Here is a 14333-nt window from a genome sequence, read left to right as displayed (position 1 = left end):
TCTAACCAAAGCACCCAGTTCAGTCAGAGGCCAACGTCGTGGCAAAGGAAGAGGTCGCGGCTCCAGCCCCAAAGGTCCCACGCCCAATACCAACAAATGACCCGAAGATTCGGGTCCCCTCCCATGCATCACCGGTCGGGGGCCGGCTAAAATCGTTCCTTTCAGCATGGGAGGGAATAACGTCAGACCGCTGGGTATTATCCACCATAGCCCACGGATACTGCATCGAATTCAACGGTTCCCCAAAATACAGACCCCCACGGAACCGACGCATGACACCGGAACACCTCACTATTCTTCTTCAAGAAGTAGAAGAGCTACTGAAAAGCTATAGAGGCTGCCCCCCTATCTCAGGTAACAGAAGGTATTTATTCAGTGTACTTCCTTGTACCCAAAAAGGATTTAACATGCGCCCTGTATTAGATCTGCGCCCAGCGAACAAGTTTGTCAAACCACAAAAGTTTCGTATGGTGACCTTGCAGGAAGTAATCCCACTGTTATCACAGGGGGATTACATGACAACACTAGACATGAAAGATGCATACTTTCATATTTTAATGTTGCCAGCGCACAGAAAATACCTCAGGTTCAAGATAGAGAACAAACACTACCAGTTCAGAGTACTACCCTTCGGGATAGCATCTGCACCAAGGGTATTCACGATAGTAGTGGCAGCGGACCACCTGCGCAGGTTATCCATCCCGGTATAACCTTACCTCGACGACTGGATCATAACCGGGGATTCTTACGAAACATGCTTTTCCAATACCCAAAAGACCGTAGACCTTTTTGTCCCAACTGGGCTTCTCCATCAACGAAAAGAAGTCCAGCTTAGACCCCAGCCAAATCAAACAATTCCTAGGGGCTCTAGTTCGAACAAAGGACGGCCTCGTCTTCCCCTCCAAAGAGAGGGTCCAAAACATGCTGTTTCAGATCCCCTAATATGTGGCAGGTCGAGAGGTGACGGTACGCAAAGCATTGCGCTTGCTAGGGATGATGGCGTCGTGTATTTATTTGGTACCTTGCACATGCGCCCAATACAAGAGTGGCTTTACAGCCAGTGGTGTCAGGCCAGCGGACAATGGGACGATCTAGTGGTGGTCTCGCAGGCCTTGGTTCTCTAACCACAGACTCATCCCTTACAGAATGGGGGGCACACCTATCCCATCGGACTACTCACGGAGTGTGGACTCCGAGCTTAGCATCCAAGCAACCTGCTGGAACTACTAGCGATGTTCAAAGCACTGAAAGCCTTTCAGGAATACTTAGAAGGAAAGACAATGATGGTCCTCACAAACAGCACCACAGCCATGTACTACCTCAACAAGCAAGGGGGCACGCACTCTCCAGGACTGTCCAAGCTGTCCCAGAATATATGGAAGTGGGCTCTCAAACACATGTTCCTACTATCACAACATGTACCAGGGGAACTCAATCTGCTAGCAGACAAACTCAGCAGAGACTTCCCCCTGCCCAAAGAGTACGAATGGCAATTGCACGAAGACATCGTCTTAGACGTCTTCACGCAATGGGGATTCCCGGAAGTAGACCTGTTCGCAACCCTGGAGAACTCACAATGCCAAAGTTACGCCTCCAGGTACCCCCAGAACCAGTCCAAGGGGAACAGTCTGTCGATTCAATGGTCAGGGAAATTTGTTTACGCCTTTCCCCCCCGACTCCCCTTCTCAACAAAGTGGTGCACAAGATGCACCAGGAGCAGGTTACCATGATACTAGTGGACCCAATGTGGGCCCGGCAGCCATGGTTCGCTCACTTGATGGAGATGTCCCTATCTCCCCCAATGAAACTTCCCTGCCCGTACAACATGCTGTCACAAGACAAGGGCAGGACACTGCATCCATGCCCTCAGACCATGAACTTAGCAGCCTGGCTCCTGAGATCATAGAATTTCGCATTTACATCTCCCACAGAGATGTATGGACATCCTCAGGGAAGCCAGAAAACCTAATACTCGCCACTGCTATTCTAGCAAGTGGAAAAGATTTGTCATCTGGTGTAGAGGTAAGAACATCAACCCGGTTGACTGCTCTGCCACTAACATTCTGTACTTGACCCATTTACTGGATTCAGGTCTAGTGTTTAATTCCATTAAAGTCCACCTAGCGGCACTTTCTGCATACACCACTTCCCAACTTAGTGTCGTGGTGGAAGATACCAGTTATCAAGGCCTTCATGGAGGGGGTAAAGAGCATACACCCTCCGATAGCTAACCCAGCTCCCGGATGGGACTTAAACGTGGTACTTTCTAGACTCATGGGCACCCCTTTCGAACCCATGCACAAGGCAACTCTTAAATACCTCACTCTTAAGACTGCTTTCCTAATAGCTATCACCTCCATTAGGAGAGTAAGTGAACTACAGGCTCTTTCTGTACTAGACCCCTTCGTAACAGTTCACAAGGATAAGGTGGTTCTACGCACACACCCAAGGTTTGCACCAAAATTCATCTCGAAATTTGATGTAAACCAGTCTATAGAACTGCCAACGTTCTTTCAAAACCCTTCCAGCTTGGGAGAAAAAAGTCTGCATACACTAGATGTACGCAGAGCTGTCATGTTCTACATGGAAAGAACCAGAACACTGAGAAAGACTAATCGGTTCTTTGTCTCGGTGGCAGCAGGAAGAGAAGGAGATGCAGTTTCAAAGTCCACTATATCTAGATGGATTGTACAATGCATCACTCTCTGTTACACTCTTGCTAAGAGAGAACTACCCTTCAAGCTAAGAGCACATTCCACTCGAGGCACTGGGGCTTCCATAGCATTCATTGCAAATGTTCCCCTTGATTCCATCTGCAAAGCGGCTACCTTGAGTTCTGTGCACACCTTTACAAAACACTACTGTCTAGATGCACACTCTAGATCTGACTCCGAGGTGGGACAGGCAGTATTAAGACATCTTTTCTCTACTGTTCCTTATCATAACCCACCGCCAACTCCGGGTACTGCTCGCAAGTCTATGCACAGCATGTGATTCTAAGCAGATTAACAAACATCAGAAGACAATGCATTACTTACCGTAAAAGCATTTCTGATGATTGTATCTGCTTAGATTCACATGCGCCCGCCCTTCCTCCCCGCTCAGATGGAAGGAACATAGACATCCTTTCCTATATTTCTCTTTTCTGTACTCACTCACGTCTAGAAGGCTCCCTCAGGGCAGAAAAATACAAACAGAGGGACCTCGAAGCGTGAGGGATTGTGGGTACAACGCACGTCACTATAGGGATAGTGTTACAGACACGCCTTGTCGACGTCCCCGTTTCGACTACAAAAAACAAAATTCAATACTCCGCAGTGACCACTGGATGTCGGACCTATGCACAGCATGTGAATCTAAGCAGATACAACCATCAGAAATGCTTTTACGGTAAGTAATGCATTGTCATCTGGTCGGTTCTGGGTGTTGTCGGTGTGATCTTAAATTTTGTCATCCTTTTCGCTGTTTCCCGTTCGATTGTTTCGTTTTTTTCAGTTTGAATCTGTGGTGTTGGAAGAGCCAGGTTTTTAGTAATTTTCTGAATTGTAGGTGGTCTTTGATGTTTTTTTTCTTTCAGGATGTTCCACGTGTTTGCAGCTAAGTGGGAGAAGGAGCCCCCAGGTTTTTTCTTAAGATGTTTTTTTACAGGCGGATTTCGTTGCATGATTTGAGTCTCGTTGGCTTTTTAATTATTTTCTCTTGTAGGAATTCAGCTCTTTGTCCGCTGATTGCCCTGTGTATTATGCACATTGTTTTGAAGGTGATGCGATGTTTGACTGGAAGCCAGTGCAGTGTGTTTAGGGCTGGAGTGATGTGGTCTCTTCTGGATAGTTTGCGGAGCAGTCTGGCTGCTGCATTTTGGATCCGTTGTAGTTTCTTCAGGAGGTATTCTGGTATCCCGACAGGCTGTTTGCATAGTCGATTCTCGACATAAAGGCGACGATTGTGAGTATTTTGTTGGTGAAGGAGAGTAAAGGTAGGATTCTTGCCGTGTGGAGGAGAAAGATGATTGCATTTATTTGTGGTTCTAAGGTTACGGTGTTGTCCATCAGGACTCCCAGATTTTTTTATTACCTTAGATGGTGTTGGTCCGGTTCCCATTTCCGTTAGCCATGTAATGTAGGTGGTGTTCTCTTGGTGTTGGTGTTTGGATAAAAACATGATTTCTGTCTTTCCTGGGTTGATATTCAAGTTGTTGGCATTCATCCAGTTAAAGATTTCTTTTAGACACTCGATTAGGGTTGAGTGATCGCTTGAGTGTCTTCGTTTTTTTTTTTGTAGATTGGAGTGTCATCTGCGTAGTTGTAGCATGTAATGTTGTATTTACGATTCTGATTACTGGAGTCTGGTAGATGTTGAAGTACAGTGATGATGGTGAGGACCCGTGTGGTACTCCAGTCGTTAACTCGTGGGGAGGATTTGAAGGGTTTTATCCATACGGTTTCTGTTCTGTCTGCTAGGAATGATATAATCCAGAGTAGTGCTATGTCCGTAATGCATATGTCTTCTACTCTTTTGGTTAGGGTGTCATGGCTAACTGTCGTAGGCTGCAGAGAGGTCGAGGCTGAGGTTGTGTTGGAGTTAGCGTTTGTTTTTAGGTTATCCCAGATGGATAATAGTGCTGTTTCTGTTCCTCTTGCGGGCCTGAAACTGACTTGTGCTTGGTCTAGCAGGTGGTGTTTGTCTACATGTTCTTGGGTTAGTTCGTATATGTATGTTTCAAGGAGTTTTGCTGGGTAAGGAATGTTTGCAATCGGCCTGTAGGTAAATGTTAAAGGTATTTGTACCGCGCACCGTCACCAAGGGAATTGGTCCCCAGGCGGATCTGTAAACGATAAAGGTGGGATGGGTTAGTAAGACGAAGAAGGGAATAGGATAGTGAGAGGAGTGGTGGGTGCTGAGCTTTAGTGCGGGTATTGGATCGAAGTCAGTCCGCGTGTGCTGTTCCGGTTTGTGGTTAGTGTTGTGAAGTGCGTGCGGCTTGTTGTGCGAGAGATGGTTGTGAGTTTTTTGAGTGTGATAAGTATGCAGAGTTTGAGCTTATATTGGTTAGTGGGTTACCTGACCTTTACCATGCTAACATTCATAGTTCTATCTGAGTGTGACACCTGCTGGCCCTCACATTCCCATCTAGACGCAGCGCAAGCCAATATTTAGGACTCCATCCAAGTGTGGTCATGCCAACCCTCGCACCCCCATCCAGATGCGGCGCAGGCTAGTGTCTAGAGACACCTCCAGGTGTGGGCAAGCTAACATTCACAACTCCATCTGAGCACTAAGCAGGCCGGTGTTCACAATTCTAGGTGTGGCACATGTTCGCATTCACGTTTTTTCTGGGCGCGGGCATATTATCATTCAATCGAACCTATCCATATGCGACGCAAGCCAACGTCTATCTAGATGCGTCTGCCGGTCTGGGTATGTTTGTCCGGTACGTACGAGTTGGAGAGTCACTTGGGGCTTTCTTCTGGGGTCTAGGTATGTGGTCAGTCTCTGCAGCCTTCCTTTGTGGCTATTTTCCATGATGTCCTATGCTCTGTCAAAAGGTTGGTTCTTTGGCTCGTGTTTGTCCAATTTGAGAGTAGCCGAGATTGGAGTTATTTTTGTCATTGTGTTAATGTCTGGGCTTTCTAGTGCGTCTCCGTTGTGGTTACGCTTTGAAGAGCCATGATTTTAGCAGTTTCCTGAATGCTAGGTGGTTTGTTGTATTCCGTATATTCTTAGGGAGGTCATTCCAGGTTACGGGTGCCTAGTGAGAGAAACATGATCCTGTTTTTTTTCTGTTGTAGGGTTTTGGTTCCAGGCGTATGTCGGTGCTTGATCTTAATGTTCTTGTCGGTTGGTGTAGGCGTAGTTTGTTGCTTAGGAGTTCTGTGCCTTGTTTATGTATTTCTCTGTGCGTGATGCACATGGCCTTGAACTTCGTTGTTTCAGTGGTAGCCAGTGTAGTATTTTTAGTGCGGGTGTGATGTGTTCTCTTCTGGGTAGCTTGAGGAGGAGTCTGGCTGCTGCATTTTGTATGCCTTGCAGTTTTTTTAGAAGTCGTTGGGGCATGCCCAGGTATAGGCTATTGCCATAGTCTACTCTGGACATGATCAGAGCGATGATGGTAAGTGTTTTGTTGGCGAATGACAGGAACGGTAGGATCCTTTTTGCTGCTCGCAGGAGGAAGAAACTTTTATTGATTACCGAGTTTACTTGTGGCTCCAGGGTGAGGTTGTTATCCATCAGGACCCGTAGGTTTTTCAGTTGGTGTGGTGCTGAGCTCTCTTGGCCAGGGGATGTAGTTGATGTCTCCTCCCTTTTTTGAAACCATCATTAACTCGGTTTTGCCTGGGTTGATTTTGAGATGGTTGAGGTTCATCCAGTTGAATGTCACGAAGACAATTCTCTAGTGTGGTGGTTTCTTCTCGGGTGTCTTGTATGTTGAAGATTATTTGAGTATCATCGGCGTAGTTGTAGCATGTGAGGCCGTGTTTTTTGATGAGTTTGATTAATAGGTACATGTAGATGTTGAATAGAAGCGGGGAGAAGGATGATCCTTGTGGTACTCCGCACATGGAGACTCTGGGTTTGGTTTCACAAGGTTTCATCCATATTGTTTGTTAGGAAGGATTTAATCCATAGTAGGGAAGTGTCTGTTATCCCTAGTCCTTCTAATCTCTTTGAGGATGGTGTGGTTGACCGTGTTGAAGGCTGCAGACAGATGGAGAATCAGGGCGGTGCTGTTGTCTGAGTCTGCGTTTGTTTTTAGGTCGTCCCATATTGAGAGGAGTCGATTCGGTTCCTCTCATAGGTATGAAGCCAACTTGTGCCTGGTCTAGTAGGCAATGCTCTTCTATGAATTCTTGGGTTATTTGGTAGACATACGTTTCTAGTAGTTTGGCTATGTAGGGTATGTTGGAGATGGGTCTGTAGTTAGATAAGTCCTCTACGTTTCCTGTTGTGTCTTTGAGTAGCGGCTTGATGTAAGCCGATTTGAAGGCCTGCGGTAATTTACCTGTTGAGATTGAGAGGTTGAGGGTGTTTCTGTGGTATTCCATGGGGTTTCCTTGTTTGAGAATTGTTTTGTATGTCTGGGGGGGAAAGGGTCTTCAGGAGAGCCCGATTTGTTGCTTTGGTTTACCAGTTTGACGAAAGCCTCAACTGTTATTTCTGGGAAGTTTCGTAGCTTGTTTGCGTGTTCCTCGTCTGTCGGTGGGGTTTGAGCTGTGAACGCCTGGTCTGTTTTGTATGGTGTGTTGGATAGAGGTTATTTTGTTTTTGAAGTGGTCTCTGAGGTCCTCGCAAAGTTTCATCGTTGGATTGGAATGTTGTTGCAGGCCGGTGGGTTTTTTATTTCGTTTATGATTCTGAATAGTTCTTTTTGAGCGTTTGGTGCTCTGAAGATTCGGTTGTTATGTTTCCTCTTCGTTTTTTGTATTTCCTTTTCATAATCGCTGCTCTGTTGTAGGAATTTCTATTTGTGGTGGTGGTCCTTCATTTTGATTCTAGTTTTCGGTTTTTCCTTTTCATGGCTTTGAGTAGTGGGGTGAACCATTTTGCTGTAGTTTTCTTGCGTGATGGGGTGAAGGGCTTTTCTTTGGCGATGTCGTCAAGGGTTGTTGCGATCCAGATATGAAGTAGGGCAACTTTTTTGTCTAGGTCTGCTTCTTCCACGGTTGATGCTTGTGGTTTGAGTTCTAGGAGCTCGGTTAGCTTGGAGTTTTTTATGGTTCTCCAATTACTTTTCATCATGATGGGTTGCTTTTCTTGCTTTTTTGTCGGAGCGGCCGTTGTGATTATGAACGGAATAATGAGGTGGTCTCTCCAAAGTATTTGAATTGGGGGTGCCGTGGTGATATCCTTGATGGAGAAGCGTCAAGTGTGTGCCCTGCTGAGTGGGTTGCTCCTTTGACTAGTTGTTGTAGGTTCATGGCTGCTAGTTGGGCGGTTAAGGATTTTTGTGTGGTTTTGGTTTCTTCGTCGAGCCAGATGTTGAAATCCGAGGATGATCAGATGATTGTACTTGATGGCTAAGGTGGTGATTGCTTCTGTGAAAGCGTCAACGAAAGTCGCATCGTAGGTTGGTGGTCTGTATATCAGTATGAATTTGGGGTTGGTTTTGGGGTTTACTGAAAGTCATAGTATTAGGGATTTGCATTTATCAATGTTTAGTGGATCTTCCATTTTGATGGCCAGTTCCTTGTGGATGATCGCTAGTCTACCCCCCCTCCTCCTCCCCCTCTTTTGGATTTTCTGTTTGGATGCATTTGAAGTCTTCAGGCAGTTGTTGAGGGTGATCTTGTAGTTGTCGTCTAGCCATGTTTCGGTTACGAATAGGATGTCTATGCCTCCTGACAGGTCGTATATTTCCGTTGAGTGTTTGGACATTGACCTTGCGTTTATTAGATTACAGTGGATTCTCTGAGATTTTGTTTTGAGGTTTGTTGCTCGAGTTTGTAATTGTCTGTTCGTGGAGTTTCTGCATTGATGTCGGTAGGATGAACGGGGACAGCTGCTTCATTGAAGCGGTCTAGTAAGTTGATAACAGGGCTGATTAGTCTTGGTGTTTCTGCTGTGATGCTACTCGGATGATCAGTGGTGGTTTCTTCATTGGGTCTGATTGTTGGGTGGGAGGTGGCATTGCTGGTTGTTGGTACTTCACTGTATTGTGCGGGATGTAGTGGAAATCAATGTTGCCCCTCTGTTCTTGTAATGTAAGGGGTAATGGGGTCAGAGCCCTCCCACTCTCTTGTTGAGTGCCCCATCTTTTTTACGCGTGTATCAGGAAATTCTTTGCATGTTTCGAGGTTTACGTGTTGGGGTGTTGGTGTACCATGGTTGTTGTAAGGTGAGGTATAAGGATTTTTCTCTTGTGGATTTTGTTCCGGTTGTGGCTGTTTTAGGCGGGTTTCCTTCCAGTGGGGCTGTTTCTTGTGGGTTGTGTCTGTGTTGTGTGTTCGCGTCTCTTGTTGCACTATCTTGTTCTTTCTTGGCATCCTTTTCTGGTACGGGCCATTTTCCAGTCTAGGTGCAGGTGTGGTATGGTAGTTGGTTCTCTAAGCTGTGCTGTGCGGTCGCAGTGACCTCGGTTTTCCTACTCTGGATACGCTGGGGTGTTCTCTGGCTCAGTGTTTTCTGTTGGTGGGTGGGGTATGTGTCCTAAGGGTGCACTGTCGGTGGGGTGGAGGGGTGGGGGTTAGGGTAGTAACGGTCTGCTGGTATGGGATTTAGTTGGGTTAGTTAGTGGTGGGTTTCCGGGATTGGTAGAGTACTGAACTAAATGCAGTTGGATTATTTCAGAGATATGTATAGTGGGCGAGAGTCCTATCAGTGCAATCTAAACATCACACAGTGCCGTTCGGAGACAAGGCCCCTGCTAAGTTTGAGAGACCTGCACAGTGGGGAGAGACGTCCACCAGCGCAATCTAAGCACGACACAGTGCAGTTTGGAGACGGAGCCACTGCTAAATTTTAGAGACCTCTATAGTGGGAGAGAGGCCTATTCGTGCAATCTGAACCTCATACAATGCATTTTGGGGACGGAGCCCCTGCTAGATTTGAGGGACCTGTATAGTGGGAGAGGCCTATCAGTGCAATCTAAACATCACACAATGCAATCAGGCGACAGAAGCCCTGCTAAATTTGGGAGACCTGCATAGTGGGAGAGGCCTATCCATGCAACCTAAACAACATACAATTTAGTTTGGGGACAGGGCCCCTGCTAGATTTGAGAGACCTGTATAGTGGGAGAGGCCTATCCATGCAACCTAAACAACATACAATTTAGTTTGGGGACAGGGCCCCTGCTAGATTTGAGAGACCTGTATAGTGGGAGAGAGGCCTATCAGTGCAATCTAAACATCCTACAATGCAATCATTGTTTTCTTTGGGTTTGGTAAGTGGCTCGGAGTCTAGAGTAGTTGCTCTAATCCTGACCCAGGCCACTACTACCTTACTGGTCCTTGTGGATGATGGTTGACTGCTGGCCACTGGCTTCCCCTGCGGACACCTCCTGGAGCCGCCTCTGTTGGAGCCACCCTTGGCCTTGGAGCCCTTAGCCGCAGGGGGCTGCCCTCGGAGGACCAGTGAAGTGTGGGCGGGCCAATCGGAGTGGGCCTCGAATAAATTCAAAAAACAGACACTCCTGGAGAGGCCTGGCTACTCACTGCGCTTCTATGCAAATGGACAGGGGATGCTGGCTGAGGGGAACACTGACAAATATACAGGAACTGGGCCCAATTATTAAGTGCAGCACTTGGGGGTCAACTCACCTGCTCAGCCGCCACGGGTCGGGAGGGCTGGGGAAGCAGGAACTGGGCGCGGGCTGCTGGGGGCTCACAGAGGACCTTGGGCCTACAAGATATTATGGGGGCTCACCTGTGGGGCTCCAGGCGTTGCTGCGCTCCGTGGCTAATGGAGCCGCAGAGACGCTAGCAGTGGGGGGCTAGATTCCCCTCACAGTCCAAGAACCAATGGGAGCAGGGATGGGCGGGTCGGGAGGTGGGAGGGCTGGGGAAGCAGGAACTGGGGGCTCAGAGGGCCGTGGGCCTACAAGATATTATGGGGGCTCACCTGTGGGGCTCCAGGCATTGCTGCGCTCCGCTGATTATGGAGTCGCGGAAACGCTAGCTGTAGTTGAAGAGGTCTTCTACGTCGCCACTGGTGTTCTTTTAAAAGAGCTTTGATATATGCTGATTTGAATGCTCTTGGTACAGTTCCTGTTGCTAGTGAGAGTTTTAGGTGGTTTCTGTAATATTCTGATGGCGTTCCTTGTGCTAAGATGGATTTGTAGATGTCAGGGGCGGGCAGGGATCCATGGGTGGTCCTGCTTTCTTGCTGTGTTTTACCTACAAGACTAATGCCTCTGCTGATATTTCAGGAAAGGTTTGGAGTTTGTGCTGTGGCTGTGTTTGTCCGGTTGGTTCAATGTTGTGGTTGGTCTGTTTTGTATTTGTCGGATGTCGTTTTTGTTCGTGAAGTGGTCTGCCAGGTCGTTGCAATTTTTCTCTGGGGGTTTGGGGGGGTTTTGTCACAGCCTGGTGGATTTCTCATTTCTTAAATGATGTTGAACATTTCTTTTTGTGTTGGTGGCATTGGTGATTCTGTCATTGTAATGCCTTCTCTTCGCCTTTTTGGATTTCCTTCTTGTATGCGCGGATTTGTTTCTGGAAGTTTTTTTTTTCTTTCTGGTCTGGGTTGTATTCTTTCCTCATTCCAGTTCCATTTTCTTGTCCTTTTTCATGGTGCTTAGTAGTGGGGTGAACCATTGTGCCATTGCGCTTTTTTTGATGGGGTGAACGGTTTTTCCGGGGCAATCTTATCAATTGTATCAGCAATCCATTTGTGTAGTAGCTCCGCTTTCCTGTCAGCCAGCTCTAGTTCTATAATTGAGGGTTTGGTCATCTCCACTTGTTCGAATAGGTTGCTTGCTTTGAAGCTTTTCCAGTTTCTTTTTGTGGTGTTTGTGAGTTGGGGGGGTTGGATGCAGACTTGAGTTGGTAGACTGATCATGAATGGGATGAGTTGGTAGCTCCACAGTATTTGCATCAGCGGTGCCGTGGTGATGAGTTTTTCTCCTTGGCGAAGATTGTATCGATGGTGTCTCCTGCAGAGTGTGTTGCCCCTTTGAGCTGTTGTAGTTTCATGGTTGTAAGTTGTCCAATCAGTGAGTTTTGGGAGTTGTCGTGAGGGAGTTATTGGGCATTGACTAAGACTAAATTGAGAACCTTTAGTGGCATCAACACACATCGCAATTGACTTTGTTTAATGCACTATCTGGGCGAACAAGGCAACCTCGGTGCACACCACATTTACTCCACTTTGGTCGAGTCAGTATCGGCACATGTGGTAATATCCGTGCATACAGTGGTTGGCTTGGCCTTAATCAGAACATGTGGATTGGTATGAATGGGGACGTGTACCATTGTAGTGGAGAGGGTGCTGGTATGGTTGTCTATGCAATCTGGGTTTGCTACCACAAGATGGGGTTCAGATCAATGTTGGTAGCCGGCATGGATATAGTAATGTTGCTTAGGAGCCACAATGTTTTGTTTGAGGAGTTTGAGCCATCAGGGCTGGTGCTGGATGTGTGCATGTTTGTGGGCGTGATCATGCAGCAGCAGTTTTATTCACTTCTAATGCGCGCCAGACCTGAGGGGATCCAGGCGCAGCAGAAAAGACAGTGCGAGGCTTAAGTTACGATGTTACAGATAATCTACAGTATATACATGAATGTGCAATTATATACAGGCAAGATATACATTGCTCCAGAGGGTCAAATACCGACTGGTTTACATATATACAGGTGCTAGTCTGTATCCGACACTATTCAGAAGAACATGGGTGACAACTAGGTGATGTCTAAAATATCTACTTGGGAGTTACTGTAGAGGATATGTGCTGGTAAGATGGATGTCAGCAGCTTTCAAGAGATTTATATACTCCAATCTGTATTTTCGAAAGGGCTGCTCCACTCGTAGAGTGTAGGGAGTTCCAGAGTTGGGCTGCTCGGACCTGGAGGCTGCCTCCTCCAGCCTTGGCCAGCCTGAATCTAGTTATGATGAGGCAGTTGGCATTCAGTGTTCTTGTGGGTCTAATAGAACTTCTCTTAAGGAATTTGTTCGTAAGATAGCTGGGTGTGGCTTTGTTCAAGGCTTTGTGAACGAGTGATGCAGTTTTTAGGTGGATTTTATTTTGGGTTGACAGCCAGTTGTTTTGGCGTCTGATATTGGATATATGCGCTCTTTTGGGCACACCAATAGCAGCTCGCAAGGTGGTGTTTTGAAGAATTTGTATGTTCTGAATGATGAATTTATTAGAACCAATGTAGAGGGCATTACAGTAATCGAGCCTGGATAGAATCAAGGCTCTGGCTAGGATAATGCAATTGTTATCTGATTAAAAAAAAGTTTGCCTGCTCTGATGAGCTTGCAGGTGTAAGCAGTGGCAGATGCCAAGGACTTCACCTGTTTGTCGAGTGAAAGGGTGGAGGCCAGGAAGAAGCCCAGTGTCTTCACTTCCTTGGACACCTTGATGATACCATTGATCACAAATGAGCAGTAATCTTGTCCTAGTTTTTTAGGTTGGAGTGAGTCCTCCGATGAGCTCTGCTTTATCTTTCAGGCATAGTCCGTGGGTAGCCATCCATGCCTGGATGATATACACCCTATTTACCAAGGCCAAATCCTTATTGTAATCCCCAGAAAGATGGAGGAGAATCTGGGTATCGTCTGCATAATTAGTGTAGGTGATACCAAGATGGCCCTGATCTTCGAAAAAGGGGCTTAGTAAATATTTTGTATAGAGTAGGGGAGACGCAGGAGCCCTGTGGGACTCTGCACAGGATGGGGATAGGGTCGGCTGCTGCTCAAGGGGAGAACACCCTCATCGTCCTGTCGCTGAGGAAAGACTCAATCCATGTTCTGGCCTCATTCCAGAAATGTGCAGCTGAATCCAGATGGCTGCATAGGACCTTGTGGGCCACGAGGTCGAATGCAGCTGAGATCCAGCAGCAGGAGGAGAGCCATTTTGTCTTCATCACGTAAGTCGTCCATTTGTGCCTTCAGGTCAATGAGAGCAGTCTCCGTACCGTGTTGGGGCCGGAATCCTGATTGTAGTGCTTCTAGGAGCTTATGGTGTTCCAAGAATTTTTGAATCTGTGTGTAAGCGATCTTGTCCAGGATTTTAAGGAGGAAAGGTACTGTCGTAATGGGACGGTAGTTTGTGGGGATGAGAGGGTCTAAGGTTGGCTTTTTAAGCAGGGGTAATACCCAAGATTGTTTTAAATTGGTTGGTACGATGCCTGATGTGAAGGAGGCGTTAACCAGTTTTGAGATAAAAGGGGAGAGATCTCTAGCAGCGTCTTTTATGAGCTGGGCAGGGCAGGCGTCGCCCTGGCAGTTAGATGGTTTAAGAGTGAGGATAACTTTCTCCACCTCCAAGAACAGATTTTTTGGATAATGTGAATCGTGGAACTGGGTCCTGAACCTTAGGCGGTGGGGCTGTGTTTGCATTGATGGTCTGGGGTGGTTGGTTAAGTGAAGCTTTTTTCTTTGATATTTTCTTTTGGAGCATGGTTATTTTGTTGGGGAGTGCTTGTTGGATGTCAGAACACCAAGTTTTGTCTTTGGTGCATGTATCCAGGATGGGGATTGGGGACTCTAGTTCCTTGAGGATGGTGAACAGTTCCCTCATATTTGAATTGGCTTTTGAAATACGCTTGTTGTAAGAGTTTTGTTTAGCCAGGTAGATTTCTTTTTTATAACGGTAGAGATATCCATGAGTTTGTTTTTGTGGCCTTTTGAAGGGGTTATCATCCATGCTGTTTCAAAGCTTCTTTTGAGAAGTCG

General features: G+C 46.7%; 1 protein-coding gene across 4 annotated transcripts in view; it reads left to right on the top strand.

Annotated features, from left to right (window-relative positions):
- LARP1 (La ribonucleoprotein 1, translational regulator) overlaps nucleotides 1-14333 on the top strand; it is a 1174773-nt gene that overhangs the window by 644706 nt on the left and 515734 nt on the right. The gene's annotated exons all lie outside the window — the stretch shown is intronic.

Source organism: Ambystoma mexicanum, chromosome 3q (genome assembly GCF_040938575.1).
Source record: "Ambystoma mexicanum isolate Mex_15411 chromosome 3q, UKY_AmexF1_1, whole genome shotgun sequence".
NCBI lineage: Eukaryota > Metazoa > Chordata > Amphibia > Caudata > Ambystomatidae > Ambystoma > Ambystoma mexicanum.
Note: the sequence above shows the minus strand (reverse complement) of the source record. Positions and strands in the feature narration are given on the sequence as shown.